Source organism: Papaver somniferum, chromosome 3 (assembly GCF_003573695.1).
Source record: "Papaver somniferum cultivar HN1 chromosome 3, ASM357369v1, whole genome shotgun sequence".
NCBI lineage: Eukaryota > Viridiplantae > Streptophyta > Magnoliopsida > Ranunculales > Papaveraceae > Papaver > Papaver somniferum.
Window position 1 is genome coordinate 105,564,952 of NC_039360.1, and position 16,326 is coordinate 105,581,277.

Genomic DNA, 16,326 nt, shown 5'->3' on the forward strand with positions numbered 1-16,326 from the left:
TATTAGACGTATTGCCTTAGAACATATTAATTGTAATTACAATACATTATTCAAACATTTTCTGTTAAAGATGAGTTTATGTAGTTTATAATTAAGTCTCAGAAATCAATTTCCGACTTATAAAAAAATGTGTAGACTTTTTTGAGTTAACGTATATAAAATTCAATATTTTTTATGAACTCTTTCTTTTTGTGTTGGCTTTGTCTTTCTATTTGATTCAAGATAGATGAAATTTTTTAGGATTTGGATTAGTTCTGCATGGTATTTCATCCTTCTTCTATTGTGAAATTTGACTTCCTTCATATTTTCTTGAATCAACGTACATAGAAATGCAATTTTTACTAGACGTATTGCCTTAGAACATATTAATTGTAATTACAATACATTTTTTAAACTTTTTTTGTTAAAGATGAGTTTATCTAGTTTACAATTTAGTCTCAGAAATCAATTTCTGATTTATAACGAAGTGTGTGGACTTTTTTGAGTTAACGTATATTAAATTCAACATTTTATGAACTCTTTCTTTTTGTGTTGGCTTTGTCTTTCTATTTGATTCAAGATAGATGAAATTTGTTAGGATTTGGATTAGTTCTGCATTGTCTTTCATCTTTCTTCTATTGTGAAATTTGACTTCCTTCATATTTTCTTGAATCAACATACATAGAAATGCAATTTTTATTAGACGTATTGCCTTAGAACATATTAATTGTAATTACAATACATTATTCAAACATTTTCTGTTAAAGATGAGTTTATGTAGTTTACAATTGAGTCTCAAAAATCAATTTCCGACTTATAAAAAAATGTGTAGACTTTTTTGAGTTAACGTATATAAAATTCAATATTTTTTATGAACTCTTTCTTTTTGTGTTGGCTTTGTCTTTCTATTTGATTCAAGATAGATGAAATTTGTTAGGATTTGGATTAGTTCTGCATGGTATTTCATCCTTCTTCTATTGTGAAATTTGACTTCCTTCATATTTTCTTGAATCAACGTACATAGAAATGCAATTTTTACTAGACGTATTGCCTTAGAACATATTAATTGTAATTACAATACATTTTTTAAACTTTTTTTGTTAAAGATGAGTTTATCTAGTTTACAATTTAGTCTCAGAAATCAATTTCTGATTTATAACGAAGTGTGTGGACTTTTTTGAGTTAACATATATTAAATTCAACATTTTTATGAACTCTTTCTTTTTGTGTTGGCTTTGTCTTTCTATTTGATTCAAGATAGATGAAATTTGTTAGGATTTGGATTAGTTCTGCATTGTCTTTCATCTTTCTTCTATTGTGAAATTTGACTTCCTTCATATTTTCTTGAATCAACATACATAGAAATGCAATTTTTATTAGACGTATTGCCTTAGAACATATTAATTGTAATTACAATACATTATTCAAACATTTTCTGTTAAAGATGAGTTTATGTAGTTTACAATTGAGTCTCAGAAATCAATTTCCGACTTATAAAAAAATGTGTAGACTTTTTTGAGTTAACGTATATAAAATTCAATATTTTTTATGAACTCTTTCTTTTTGTGTTGGCTTTGTCTTTCTATTTGATTCAAGATAGATGAAATTTTTTAGGATTTGGATTAGTTCTGCATGGTATTTCATCCTTCTTCTATTGTGAAATTTGACTTCCTTCATATTTTCTTGAATCAACGTACATAGAAATGCAATTTTTACTAGACGTATTGCCTTAGAACATATTAATTGTAATTACAATACATTTTTTAAACTTTTTTTGTTAAAGATGAGTTTATCTAGTTTACAATTTAGTCTCAGAAATAAATTTCTGATTTATAACGAAGTGTGTGGACTTTTTTGAGTTAACGTATATTAAATTCAACATTTTATGAACTCTTTCTTTTTGTGTTGGCTTTGTCTTTCTATTTGATTCAAGATAGATGAAATTTGTTAGGATTTGGATTAGTTCTGCATCGTCTTTCATCTTTCTTCTATTGTGAAATTTGACTTCCTTCATATTTTCTTGAATCAACGTATATAGAAATGCAATTTTTATTAGACGTATTGCCTTAGAACATAATAATTGTAATTACAATACATTATTCAAACATTTTCTGTTAAAGATGAGTTTATCTAGTTTACAATTTAGTCTCAGAAATCAATTTCCGACTTATAAAAAAATGTGTAGACTTTTTTGAGTTAACGTATATAAAATTCAATATTTTTATGAACTCTATCTTTTTGTGTTGGCTTTGTCTTTCTATTTGATTCAAGATAGATGAAATTTGTTGAATTTGGATTAGTTCTGCATGGTCTTTCATCCTTCTTTTATTGTGAAATTTGACTTCCTTCATATTTTCTTGAATCAACGTACATAGAAATTCAATTTTTACTAGACGTATTGCCTTAGAACATATTAATTGTAATTACAATACATTTTTTAAACTTTTTCTGTTAAAGATGAGTTTATCTAGTTTACAATTTAGTCTCAGAAATCAATTTCTGACTTATATATCGAAGTGTGTAGACTTTTTTGAGTTAACGTATATTAAATTCAACATTTTTATGAACTCTTTCTTTTTGTGTTGGCTTTGTATTTCTATTTGATTCAAGATAGATGAAATTCGTTAGGATTTGGATTAGTTTTGCATGGTCTTTCATCCTTCTTCTATTGTGAAATTTGCCTTCCTTCATATTTTCTAGAATCAACGTACATAGAAATGCAATTTTTACTAGACGTATTGCCTTAGCACATATTAGTTGTAATTACAATACATTTTTCAAACTTTTTATGTTAAAGATGAGTTTATCTAATTTACAATTTAGTCTCAGAAATCAATTTCCGACTTATCACGAAATGTGTAGACTTTTTTGAGTTAAAGTATATAAATTCAACATTTTTATGAACTCTTTATTTTTGTCTTGGTTTTGTCTTTAAATTTGATTCAAATAGATGAAATTTGTTTGAATTCGGATTAGTTCTAGCTGGTCTTTCATCCTTCTTATATTATGAAATTTGACTTCCTTCATATTTTCTTGAATCAACGTACACATAAATGCAATTTTTACTAGACGTTATGGCTTAGAACTATTAATTGTGATTACAATACATTTTTCAAACTTTTTCTGTTAAAGATGAGTTTATCTTGTTTACAATTTAGTCTCAGAAATCAACTTCCGACTTATAACAAAGAGTGTAGACTTTTTTGAGTGAAGGTATAAAAAATTCAACATTTTTATGAACTCTTTATTTTTATATTGGCTTTGTCTTTCAATTTGATTCAAATAGATGAAATTTATTACAATTTGGATAAGTTCTGGCTGGTCTTTCATCCTTGTTCTATTGTGAAATTTGGCTTCCTTCATATTTTCTTGAATTAACGTACATAGAAATGCAATTTTTTCTAGACGTATTGCCTTAGAACATATTAATTGTAATTGCAATACATTTTTTAAACTTTTTTTGTTAAAGATAAGTTTATCTAGTTTACAATTTAGACACAGAAATCGATTTCTTACTTATAACAAAGTGTGTAGACTTTTTTTGAATTAACGTATATTAAATTCAACATTTTTATGAACTCTTTCTTTTTGTGTTGGCTTTGTCTTTCTATTTGATTCAAGATAGATGAAATTTGTTAGGATTTAGATTAGTTCTGCATGGTCTTTCATCCTTCTTTTATTGTGAAATTTGACTTCCTTCATATTTTCTTGAATCAACGTACATAGAAATTCAATTTTTATTAGACGTATTGCCTTAGAACATATTAATTGTAATTACAATACATTTTTTAAACTTTTTCTGTTAAAGATGAGTTTATCTAGTTCACAATTTAGTCTCAGAAATCAATTTCTGACTTATAACGAAGTGTGTAGACTTTTTTGAGTTAACGTATATTAAATTCAACATTTTTATGAACTCTTTCTTTTTGTGTTGGCTTTGTCTTTCTATTTGATTCAAGATAGATGAAATTTGTTGAATTTGGATTAGTTCTGCATGGTCTTTCATCCTTCTTTTATTGTGAAATTTGACTTCCTTCATATTTTCTTGAATCAACGTACATAGAAATTCAATTTTTACTAGACGTATTGCCTTAGAACATATTAATTGTAATTACAATACATTTTTTAAACTTTTTCTGTTAAAGATGAGTTTATCTAGTTCACAATTTAGTCTCGGAAATCAATTTCTGACTTATAACGAAGTGTGTAGACTTTTTTGAGTTAACGTTTATTAAATTCAACATTTTTATGAACTCTTTCTTTTTGTGTTGGCTTTGTATTTCTATTTGATTCAAGATGGATGAAATTCGTTAGGATTTGGATTAGTTTTGCATGGTCTTTCATCCTTCTTCTATTGTGAAATTTGCATTCCTTCATATTTTCTAGAATCAACGTACATAGAAATGCAATTTTTACTAGACGTATTGCCTTAGAACATATTAGTTGTAATTACAATACATTTTTCAAACTTTTTCTGTTAAAGATGAGTTTATCTAATTTACAATTTAGTCTCAGAAATCAATTTCCGACTTAACACGAAATGTGTAGACTTTTTTGAGTTAAAGTATATAAATTCAACATTTTAATGAACTCTTTATTTTTGTCTTGGCTTTGTCTTTCAATTTGATTCAAATAGATGAAATTTGTTTGAATTTGGATTAGTTCTAGCTGGTCTTTCATCCTTCTTATATTATGAAATTTGACTTCCTTCATATTTTCTTGAATCAACGTACACATAAATGCAATTTTTACTAGACGTTATGGCTTAGAACTATTAATTGTGATTACAATACATTTTTCAAACTTTTTCTGTTAAAGATGAGTTTATCTTGTTTACAATTTAGTCTCAGAAATCAACTTCCGACTTATAACAAAGAGTGTAGACTTTTTTGAGTGAAGGTATAAAAAATTCAACATTTTTATGAACTCTTTATTTTTATATTGGCTTTGTCTTTCAATTTGATTCAAATAGATGAAATTTGTTACAATTTGGATTAGTTCTGGCTGGTCTTTCATCCTTCTTCTATTGTGAAATTTGGCTTCCTTCATATTTTCTTGAATTAACGTACATAGAAATGCAATTTTTTCTAGACGTATTGCCTTAGAACATATTAATTGTAATTGCAATACATTTTCTAAACTTTTTTTGTTAAAGATAAGTTTATCTAGTTACAATTTAGACACAGAAATCGATTTCTGACTTATAACAAAGTGTGTAGACTTTTTTTTAATTAACGTATATTAAATTCAACATTTTTATGAACTCTTTCTTTTTGTGTTGGCTTTGTCTTTCTATTTGATTCAAGATAGATGAAATTTGTTAGGATTTGGATTAGTTCTGCATGGTCTTTCATCCTACTTTTATTGTGAAATTTGACTTCCTTCATATTTTCTTGAATCATCGTACATAGAAATTCAATTTTTACTAGACGTATTGCCTTAGAAAATATTAATTGTAATTACAATACATTTTTTAAACTTTTTCTGTTAAAGATGAGTTTATCTAGTTCACAATTTAGTCTCAGAAATCAATTTCTGACTTATAACGAAGTGTGTAGACTTTTTTGAATTAACGTATATTAAATTCAGCATTTTTATGAACTCTTTCTTTTTGTGTTGGCTTTGTCTTTCTATTTGATTCAAGATAGATGAAATTTGTTAGGATTTGGATTAGTTCTGCATGGTCTTTCATCCTACTTTTATTGTGAAATTTGACTTCCTTCATATTTTCTTGAATCAACGTACATAGAAATTCAATTTTTACTAGACGTATTGCCTTAGAACATATTAATTGTAATTACAATACATTTTTTAAACTTTTTCTGTTAAAGATGAGTTTATCTAGTTCACAATTTAGTCTCAGAAATCAATTTCTGACTTATAACGAAGTGTGTAGACTTTTTTGAGTTAACGTATATTAAATTCAACATTTTTATGAACTCTTACTTTTTGTGTTGGCTTTGTATTTCTATTTGATTCAAGATAGATGAAATTCGTTAGGATTTGGATTAGTTTTGCATGGTCTTTCATCCTTCTTCTATTGTGAAATTTGACTTCTTTCATATTTTCTAGAATCAACGTACATAGAAATGCAATTTTTACTAGATGTATTGCCTTAGAACATATTAGTTGTAATGACAATACTTTTTTCAAACTTTTTCTGCTAAAGATGAGTTTATCTAGTTTACAATTTAGTCTCAGAAATCAATTTCCGACTTATAACGAAATGTGTAGACTTTTTTGAGTTAACGTATATAAATTCAACATTTTTATGAACTCTTTATTTTTGTCTTGGCTTTATCTTTCAATTTGATTCAAATAGATGAAATTTGTTTTAATTTGGATTAGTTCTAGCTGGTCTTTCATCCTTCTTATATTATGAAATTTGACTTCCTTCATATTTTCTTGAATCAACGTACATAGAAATGCAATTTTTACTAGACGTAATGGCTTAGAACTATTAATTGTGATTACAATACATTTTTCAAACTTTTTCTGTTAAAGATGAGTTTATCTTGTTTACAATTTAGTCTCAGAAATCAATTTCAGACTTATAAAGAAATGTGTAGACTTTTTTGAGTGAACGTATATAAAATTCAACATTTTTATGAACTATTTCTTTTTGTGTTGGCTTTGTCTTTATATTTGATTCAAGATAGATGAAATTTGTTAGGATTTGGATTAGTTTTGCATGGTCTTTCATCCTTCTTCTATTGTGAAATTTGACTTCCTTCATATTTTCTTGAATCAACGTACATAGAAATGCAATTTTTACTAGACGTATTGCCTTAGAACATATTAATTGTAATGACAATACATTTTTTAAACTTTTTTTGTTAAAGTTGAGTTTATCTAGTTTACAATTTAGTCTCAGAAATCAATTTCTGACTTATAACAAAGTGTGTGGACTTTTTTGAGTTAACGTATATTAAATTCAACATTTTATGAACTCTTTCTTTTTGTGTTGGCTTTGTCTTTCTATTTGATTCAAGATAGATGAAATTTGTTAGGATTTGGATTAGTTCTGCATCGTCTTTCATCTTTCTTCTATTGTGAAATTTGACTTCCTTCATATTTTCTTGAATCAACGTACATAGAAATGCAATTTTTATTAGACGTATTGCCTTAGAACATAATAATTGTAATTACAATACATTATTCAAACATTTTCTGTTAAAGATGAGTTTATCTAGTTTACAATTTAGTCTCAGAAATCAATTTCCGACTTATAAAAAAATGTGTAGACTTTTTTGAGTTAACGTATATAAAATTCAATATTTTTATGAACTCTTTCTTTTTGTGTTGGCTTTGTCTTTCTATTTGATTCAAGATAGATGAAATTTGTTGAATTTGGATTAGTTCTGCATGGTCTTTCATCCTTCTTTTATTGTGAAATTTGACTTCCTTCATATTTTCTTGAATCAACGTACATAGAAATTCAATTTTTACTAGACGTATTGCCTTAGAACATATTAATTGTAATTACAATACATTTTTTAAACTTTTTCTGTTAAAGATGAGTTTATCTAGTTCACAATTTAGTCTCAGAAATCAATTTCTGACTTATAACGAAGTGTGTAGACTTTTTTGAGTTAACGTTTATTAAATTCAACATTTTTATGAACTCTTTCTTTTTGTGTTGGCTTTGTATTTCTATTTGATGCAAGATGGATGAAATTCGTTAGGATTTGGATTAGTTTTGCATGGTCTTTCATCCTTCTTCTATTGTGAAATTTGCCTTCCTTCATATTTTCTAGAATCAACGTACATAGAAATGCAATTTTTACTAGACGTATTGCCTTAGAACATATTAGTTGTAATTACAATACATTTTTCAAACTTTTTCTGTTAAAGATGAGTTTATCTAATTTACAATTTAGTCTCAGAAATCAATTTCCGACTTAACACGAAATGTGTAGACTTTTTTGAGTTAAAGTATATAAATTCAACATTTTTATGAACTCTTTATTTTTGTCTTGGCTTTGTCTTTCAATTTGATTCAAATAGATGAAATTTGTTTGAATTCGGATTAGTTCTAGCTGGTCTTTCATCCTTCTTATATTATGAAATTTGACTTCCTTCATATTTTCTTGAATCAACGTACACATAAATGCAATTTTTACTAGACGTTATGGCTTAGAACTATTAATTGTGATTACAATACATTTTTCAAACTTTTTCTGTTAAAGATGAGTTTATCTTGTTTACAATTTAGTCTCAGAAATCAACTTCCGACTTATAACAAAGAGTGTAGACTTTTTTGAGTGAAGGTATAAAAAATTCAACATTTTTATGAACTCTTTATTTTTATATTGGCTTTGTCTTTCAATTTGATTCAAATAGATGAAATTTGTTACAATTTGGATTAGTTCTGGCTGGTCTTTCATCCTTCTTCTATTGTGAAATTTGGCTTCCTTCATATTTTCTTGAATTAACGTACATAGAAATGCAATTTTTTCTAGACGTATTGCCTTAGAACATATTAATTGTAATTGCAATACATTTTCTAAACTTTTTTTGTTAAAGATAAGTTTATCTAGTTACAATTTAGACACAGAAATCGATTTCTGACTTATAACAAAGTGTGTAGACTTTTTTTTAATTAACGTATATTAAATTCAACATTTTTATGAACTCTTTCTTTTTGTGTTGGCTTTGTCTTTCTATTTGATTCAAGATAGATGAAATTTGTTAGGATTTGGATTAGTTCTGCATGGTCTTTCATCCTACTTTTATTGTGAAATTTGACTTCCTTCATATTTTCTTGAATCAACGTACATAGAAATTCAATTTTTACTAGACGTATTGCCTTAGAACATATTAATTGTAATTACAATACATTTTTTAAACTTTTTCTGTTAAAGATGAGTTTATCTAGTTCACAATTTAGTCTCAGAAATCAATTTCTGACTTATAACGAAGTGTGTAGACTTTTTTGAGTTAACGTATATTAAATTCAACATTTTTATGAACTCTTTCTTTTTGTGTTGGCTTTGTCTTTCTATTTGATTCAAGAAAAATAAAATTTGTTAGGATTTGGATTAGTTCTGCATGGTCTTTCATCCTTCTTCTATTGTGAAATTTAACTTCCTTCATATTTTCTTGAATCAACGTACATAGAAATGCAATTTTTACTAGACGTATTGCCTTAGAACATATTAGTTGTAATTACAATACATTTTTCAAACTTTTTCTGTTAAAGATGAGTTTATCTAATTTACAATTTAGTCTCAGAAATCAATTTCCGACTTAACACGAAATGTGTAGACTTTTTTGAGTTAAAGTATATAAATTCAACATTTTTATGAACTCTTTATTTTTGTCTTGGCTTTGTCTTTCAATTTGATTCAAATAGATGAAATTTGTTTGAATTCGGATTAGTTCTAGCTGGTCTTTCATCCTTCTTATATTATGAAATTTGACTTCCTTCATATTTTCTTGAATCAACGTACACATAAATGCAATTTTTACTAGACGTTATGGCTTAGAACTATTAATTGTGATTACAATACATTTTTCAAACTTTATCTGTTAAAGATGAGTTTATCTTGTTTACAATTTAGTCTCAGAAATCAACTTCCGACTTATAACAAAGAGTGTAGACTTTTTTGAGTGAAGGTATAAAAAATTCAACATTTTTATGAACTCTTTATTTTTATATTGGCTTTGTCTTTCAATTTGATTCAAATAGATGAAATTTGTTACAATTTGGATTAGTTCTGGCTGGTCTTTCATCCTTCTTCTATTGTGAAATTTGGCTTCCTTCATATTTTCTTGAATTAACGTACATAGAAATGCAATTTTTTCTAGACGTATTGCCTTAGAACATATTAATTGTAATTGCAATACATTTTCTAAACTTTTTTTGTTAAAGATAAGTTTATCTAGTTACAATTTAGACACAGAAATCGATTTCTGACTTATAACAAAGTGTGTAGACTTTTTTTTAATTAACGTATATTAAATTCAACATTTTTATGAACTCTTTCTTTTTGTGTTGGCTTTGTCTTTCTATTTGATTCAAGATAGATGAAATTTGTTAGGATTTGGATTAGTTCTGCATGGTCTTTCATCCTACTTTTATTGTGAAATTTGACTTCCTTCATATTTTCTTGAATCATCGTACATAGAAATTCAATTTTTACTAGACGTATTGCCTTAGAAAATATTAATTGTAATTACAATACATTTTTTAAACTTTTTCTGTTAAAGATGAGTTTATCTAGTTCACAATTTAGTCTCAGAAATCAATTTCTGACTTATAACGAAGTGTGTAGACTTTTTTGAATTAACGTATATTAAATTCAGCATTTTTATGAACTCTTTCTTTTTGTGTTGGCTTTGTCTTTCTATTTGATTCAAGATAGATGAAATTTGTTAGGATTTGGATTATTTCTGCATGGTCTTTCATCCTTCTTCTATTGTGAAATTTGACTTCCTTCATATTTTCTTGAATCAACGTACATAGAAATACAATTTTTATTAGACGTATTGCCTTAAAACATATTAACTGTAATTACAATACATTTTCAAACTTTTTCTGTTAAAGATGAGTTTATCTAGTTTACAATTTAGTCTCAGAAATCAATTTCCGAATTATAACGAAATGTGTAGACTTTTTTGAGTTAACGTATATTAAATTCAACATTTTTATGAACTCTTTCTTTTTGTGTTGGCTTTGTCTTTCTATTTGATTCAAGATAAATAAAATTTGTTAGGATTTTGATTAGTTCTGCATGGTCTTTCATCCTTCTTCTATTGTGAAATTTGACTTCCTTCATATTTTCTTGAATCAACGTACATAGAAATGCAATTTTTAATAGACGTATTGCCTTAGAACATATTAATTGTGATTACAATACATTTTTCAAATTTTTTCTGTTAAAGATGAGTTTATCTAGATTACAATTTAGTTTCAGAAATCAATTTCCGACTTATAACGAAATATGTAGATTTTTTTGAGTTAACGTATATAAAATTCAACATTTTTATGAACTCTTTCTTTTTGTGTTGGCTTTGTGTTTCTATTTGATTCAAGATAAATGAAATTGTTTGGATTTGGATTATTTCTGCATGGTCTTTCATCCTTCTTCTATTGTGAAATTTGACTTCCTTCATATTTTCTTGAATCAACGTACATAGAAATACAATTTTTACTAGACGTATTGCCTTAGAACATATTAATTGTAATTACAATACATTTTCAAACTTTTTCTATTAAAGATGAGTTTATCTAGTGTACAATTTAGTCTCAGAAATCAATTTCCGAATTATAACGAAATGTGTAGACTTTTTTGAGTTAACGTATATTAAATTCAACATTTTTATGAACTCTTTCTTTTTGTGTTGGCTTTGTCTTTCTATTTGATTCAAGATAAATAAAATTTGTTAGGATTTTGATTAGTTCTGCATGGTCTTTCATCCTTCTTCTATTGTGAAATTTGACTTCCTTCATATTTTCTTGAATCAACGTACATAGAAATGCAATTTTTACTAGACGTATTGCCTTAGAACATATTAACTGTAATTAAAATACATTTTTCAAACTTTTTCTGTTTAAGATGAGTTTATCGAGTTTACAATTTAGTCTCAGAAATCAATTTCCGAATTATAACGAAATGTGTAGACTTTTTTGAGTTAACGTATATTAAATTCAACATTTTTATGAACTCTTTCTTTTTGTGTTGGCTTTGTCTTTCTATTTGATTCAAGATAAATAAAATTTGTTAGGATTTTGATTAGTTCTGCATGGTCTTTCATCCTTCTTCTATTGTGAAATTTGACTTCCTTCATATTTTCTTGAATCAACGTACATAGAAATGCAATTTTTATTAGACGTATTGCCTTAGAACATATTAATTGTAATTACAATACATTTTTCAAACTTTTTCTGTTAAAGATGAGTTTATCTAGTTTACAATTTAGTCTCAGAAATCAATTTCCGACTTATAACGAAATGTGTAGTCTTTTTTGAGTTAACGTATATAAAATTCAACATTTTTATGAACTCTTTCTTTTTGTGTTGGCTTTGTCTTTCTATTTGATTCAAGATAGATGAAATTTGTTAGGATTTGGATTAGTTCTGCATGGTCTTTCATCCTTCTTCTATTGGGAAATTTGACTTCCTTCATATTTTCTTGAATCAACGTACATAGAAAAGCAATTTTTCTAGACGTATTTCCTTAGAACATATTAATTGTAATTACACTACATTTTTCAAACTTTTTCTGTTAAAGACGAGTTTATCTAGTTTACAATTTAGTCTCGAAAATCAATTTCCGACTTATAACGAAATGTGTAGACTTTTTTTAGTTAACGTATATAAAATTCAACATTTTTATGAACTCTTTCTTTTTGTGTTGGCTTTGTCTTTCTATTTGATTCAAGATAGATGAAATTTGTTAGGATTTGGATTAGTTCTGCATGGTCTTTCATCCTTCTTCTATTGTGAAATTTGACTTCCTTCAAATTTTCTTGAATCAACGTACATAGAAATGCAATTTTTTCTAGACGTATTTCCTTAGAATATATTAATTGTAATTACAATACATTTTTTAAACTTTTTATGTTAAAGATGAGTCTATCCAATTTACAATTTAGTCTCAGAAATCAATTTCCGACTTATAACGTAGTGTGTAGACTTTTTTAAGTTAACGTACATAAAATTCAACATTTTTATGAACTCTTTCTTTTTGTGTTGGCTTTGTCTTTCTATTTGATTCAAGATAGATGAAATTTGTTAGGATTTGGATTAGTTCTGCATGGTCTTTCATCCTTCTTCTATTGTGAAATTTGACTTCCTTCATATTTTCTTGAATCAACGTACATAGAAATGCAATTTTTATTAGACGTATTGCCTTAGAACATATTAATTGTAATTACAATACATTTTTCAAACTTTTTCTGTTAAAGATGAGTTTATCTAGTTTACAATTTAGTCTCAGAAATCAATTTCCGAATTATAACGAAATGTGTAGACTTTTTTGAGTTAACGTATATTAAATTAAACATTTTTATGAACTCTTTCTTTTTGTGTTGGCTTTGTCTTTCTATTTGAATCAAGATAAATAAAATTTGTTAGGATTTTGATTAGTTCTGCATGGTCTTTCATCCTTCTTCTATTGTGAAATTTGACTTCCTTCATATTTTCTTGAATCAACGTACATAGAAATGCAATTTTCACCAGACGTATTGCCTTAGAACATATTAATTGTAATTAAAATACATTTTTCAAACTTTTTCTGTTAAAGATGAGTTTATCGAGTTTACAATTTAGTCTCAGAAATCAATTTTCGACTTATAACGAAATGTGTAGACTTTTTTGAATTAACGCATATTAAATTCAACATTTTTATGAACTCTTTCTTTTTGTGTTGGCTTTGTCTTTCTATTTGATTCAAGATAGATGAAATTTGTTAGGATTTGAATTAGTTCTAGCTGGTCTTTCATCCTTCTTATATTGTGAAATTTGACTTCTTTCATATTTTCTTGAATCAACGTACATAGAAATGCAATTTTTATTTGGTGTATTGCCTTAGAACATATTAATTGTAATTACAATACATTTTTCAAACTTTTTCTGTTAAGGATGAGTTTACCTAGATTACAATTTAGTTTCAGAAATCAATTTCTGACTTAAAACGAATTGTGTAGACTTTTTTGAGTTAACGTATATTAAATTCAACATTTTTATAAACTCTTTCTTTTTGTGTTGGCTTTGCCTTTCTATTTGATTCAAGATAAATAAAATTTGTTAGGATTTTGATTAGTTCTGCATGGTCTTTCATCCTTCTTCAATTGTGAAATTTGACTTGCTTCATATTTTCTTGAATCAACGTACATAGAAATGCAATTTTTACTACACGTATTACCTTAGAACATATTAATTGTAATTGCAATACATTTTTAAAACTTTTTCCGTAAAAGATGAATTTATCTAGTTTACAATTTAGTCTCAGAAATCAATTCCCGACTTATAACGAAATGTGTAGACTTTTTTGAGTTAACGTATATAAATTCAACATTTTTATGAACTCTTTCTTTTTGTGTTGGCTTTGTCTTTCTATTTGATTCAAGATAGATGAAATTTGTTAGGATTTGGATTAGTTCTGCATGGTCTTTCATCTTTCTTCTATTGTGAAATTTGACTTCCTTCATATTTTCTTGAATCAACGTACATAAACATGCAATTTTTACTTGACGTATTTCCTTAGAACATATTAATTGTAATTACAATACATTTCTCCAACTTTTATGTTAAAGATGAGTTTATCTAGTTTACAATTTAGTCTCAGAAATCAAATTCCGACTTATAACGAAATGTGTAGACTTTTTTGAATTAACGTATATAAAATTAAACATTTTTATGAACTCTTTCTTTTTATGTTGGCTTTGTATTTCTATTTGATTCAAGATAGATGAAATTTGTTAGGATTTGGATTAGTTCTGCATGGTCATTCATCTTTCTTCTATTGTGAAATTTGATTTGCTTCATATTTTCTTGAATCAACGTACATAAAAATGCAATTTTTACTAGACGTATTGCCTTAGAACATATTAATTGTAATTGCAATACATTTTTCAAACTTTTTCTGTTAAAGATGAGTATCTAGTTTACAATTTAGTCTCAGAAATCAATTTTCAACTTATAAAGAAATGTGTAGACTTTTTTGAGTTAACGTATATAAAATTCAACATTTTTATGAACTCTTTCTTTTTGTGTTGGCTTTGTCTTTCTATTTGATTCAAGATAGATGAAATTTGTTAGGACTTGGATTAGTTCTGTATGATCTTTCATCTTTCTTCTACTGTGAAATTTGACTTCCTTCATATTTTCTTGAATCAACGTACATAGAAATCCAATTTTTACGACGTATTGCCTTAGAACATATTAATTGTAATTACAATACATTTTTCAAACTTTTTCTGTTAAAGATAAGTTTATCTGGTTTACAATTTAGTCGCAGAAATCAATTTCTGACTTATAACGAAGTGTGTAGACTTTTTTGAGTTAATGTATATTAATTTCAACATTTTTATGAACTATTTCTTTTTGTGTTGGCTTTGTACTTCTATTTGATTCAAGATAGATGAAATTCGTAAGGCTTTGGATTAGTTCTGCATGGTCTTTCATCCTTCTTCTATTGTGAAATTTTTCTTCCTTCATATTTTCTTAATCAACGTACACAGAAATGCAATTTTTACTAGACATAATGGCTTAGAACTATTAATTGTGATTACAATACATTTTTTAAACTTTTTCTGTTAAAGATGAGTTTATTTGTTTACAATTTAGTCTCAGAAATCAACTTCCGACTTATAACAAAGAGTGTGGAGTTTTTTGAGTTAAGGAATAAAAAATTCAACATTTTTATGAATTCTTCATTTTTGTATTGGATTTGTCTTTCAATTTGATTCAAATAGATGAAATTTGTTACAATTTGGATTAGCTCTGATTGGTCTTTCATCCATATTCTATTGTGAAATTTGGCTTCCTTCATATTTTCTTGAATTAACGTACATAGAAATGCAATTTTTTCTAGACGTATTGCCTTAGAACATATTAATTGTAATTGCAATACATTTTCTAAAATTTTTTTGTTAATGATAAGTTTATCTAGTTTACAATTTAGTCTCAGAAATCAATTTCTGACTTATAACGAAGTGTGTAGACTTTTTTGACTTAACGTATATTAAATTCAACATTTTTATGAACTCTTTCTTTTTGTATTGGCTTTGTCTTTCTATTTGATTCAAGATAGATGAAATTCGTTAAGTTTTGGATTAGTTCTAGCTGGTCTTTCATCCTTCTTATATTGTGAAATTTGACTTCCTTCATATTTTCTTGAATCAACGTACATAGAAATGCAATTTTTACTAGACGTATTGCCTTAGAACATATTAATTGTAATTACAATACATTTTTCAAACCTTTTCTGTTGAAGATGAGTTTATCTAGTTTACAATTTAGTTTCAGAAATCAATTTCCGACTTATAACGAAATGTGTAGACTTTTTTGAGTTAACGTATTTAAATTTCAACATTTTTATGAACTCTTTATTTTTGTCTTGGCTTTGTCTTTCAATTTGATTCAAATAGATGAAATTTGTTTGAATTTGGATTAGTTCTAGCTGGTCTTTCATCCTTCTTATATTATGAAATTTGACTTCCTTCATATTTTCTTGAATCAACTTACACAGAAATGCAATTTTTACTAGACGTAATGGCTTAGAACTATTAATTGTGATTACAATAAATTTTTCAAACTTTTGCTGTTAAAGATGAGTTTATCTTGTTTACAATTTAGTCTCAGAAATAGACTTCCGACTTATAACGAAATGTGTAGAC